Source organism: Dipodomys ordii, unplaced genomic scaffold (genome assembly GCF_000151885.1).
Source record: "Dipodomys ordii isolate 6190 unplaced genomic scaffold, Dord_2.0 Scaffold52, whole genome shotgun sequence".
Taxonomy (NCBI): Eukaryota; Metazoa; Chordata; class Mammalia; order Rodentia; family Heteromyidae; genus Dipodomys; species Dipodomys ordii.
This window is the reverse complement of record NW_012267268.1, coordinates 6,723,949-6,725,421: the sequence shown is the minus strand read 5'-3', so window position 1 is coordinate 6,725,421 and position 1,473 is coordinate 6,723,949. Positions and strand designations below refer to the sequence as shown.

Below are 1,473 nucleotides of genomic sequence, written 5' to 3'. Positions count from 1 at the left end.
TACCTGGTATCTGCGAGCGGCCCCCTGTGTCTCTGGGGCTCCGGCAGCCCCCGCCCCGCCGGCCGGCGGCTTGGCGCTCTGCCGCGCGGCCAGTAAAGGTTGGGGGAGGGGTCTTCGCTCTTCTCTGTTCTGAAATTCTTTTCTTCTCTTTCTTTTTTTGTTATTTCTCACCTCTGGTTTTTCTCTGAGTGTTCGTCTTTTTGTTGTTGTCGGTCTCTTGGGGAGATTAAGCGTTGGAACTCGAACTCTCTTTTTGGTTGGAGAGAGCTGTGGCGTTTCCCTACTGCCTGGTCGCCATCTTGGTCCCCCCCCTGAACATAATTTTTTTCCAGGTCCACATTGGACTGCAATCCTCCTACCTAATACCTCCCTCCCACTTAACTGGGATGACAGTTACATGACACCAGTGCTCACCTAGTTCTTTAAGCTAAGGCTGGGCTTGCCCGAAGCTATCATTTGCCTATCTCTGCCTTTTATGTTGCTGCTCTGGGCCACCATACCTAGCCTTGTTCTTCGTTTGTTTGTTTGTTTGTTGGTCCTGGGGCTTGAACTCTGGGCCTGAGTGCTGTCCCTCAGCTCTTCAGCTCAAGGCAAGTGCTCTACAACTTGAGCCACGGTGCCACTTCCGGTTTCCTGGTGGGTAATTGGAGATAAGAGTCTCACAGACTTTCCTGCCCGGATTGGGTTTATACTGAAATCCTCCTATTTCAGCCTCCTGAGTAGCTAGGATTACAGGCCCTCTCTTTTAATGGGATGAGACTGTTCCCCAAGATAGGCACTGGCTTTGAACCTCGATCCTCACATTTCAGCCAACCACATTTCAGCCTCGGGAGTAGCTAGGATTACTGGCGGGAGCCACCGGCACCCTGCTGTTATTTCTTTAGATGTCCCAAATAGAGTTGATTTAGGCTAAAGGAAAAGGGAGAAGTTAAGGAGATTAACAAGAGGGCCGGGTGGATGGCTGGGAAAGGGAAAGCTCTAGGCCTGTTTCCAGCCAACAGTGTTTCTAGCCATTCCTATTTTTAGGGGAAAGATTCTTTGCACCCTTCCTTCCAGCTAGATACAGATGTGTTTTCTTGGGCCAGACTTTTTCTCCTCTGAGAGTATTTTAGGTAGGATTAAACAACTTACCTTGTCATGGCACTTCATGAAAAATATTTTCAGAGATAGTGGGAGAAAATCAGTGCCCATCAATGTCAGCATTTTGTGAGGTTGACTGTATGCTACCAGTGCAGACCTGAGGGACCACCTGGGGCCAGCTATGCTTGGGACCCCATTGCTTCAGTGTGCAGCTCATCATATAAAGTGAATAAGGATGATATAGATTTCTAGGCTCCACAACACTGGTGGGTATGAGCAGAGTGGGAGCACGTGTACACACAGACCAGGTGCTAGGAGGATGGCTTCCTTCCTCTCTCCCTCCCTGCCTGCCTGCCTCCCTGCCTGCCTCCCTGCCTCCCTGCCTCCCTGCCT

General features: G+C 50.5%; 1 protein-coding gene across 3 annotated transcripts in view; it reads left to right on the top strand.

Annotated features, from left to right (window-relative positions):
* The window catches only part of Clasp1 (cytoplasmic linker associated protein 1), a 280,309-nt gene that overhangs the window by 59,806 nt on the left and 219,030 nt on the right, over positions 1-1,473 (top strand). The gene's annotated exons all lie outside the window — the stretch shown is intronic.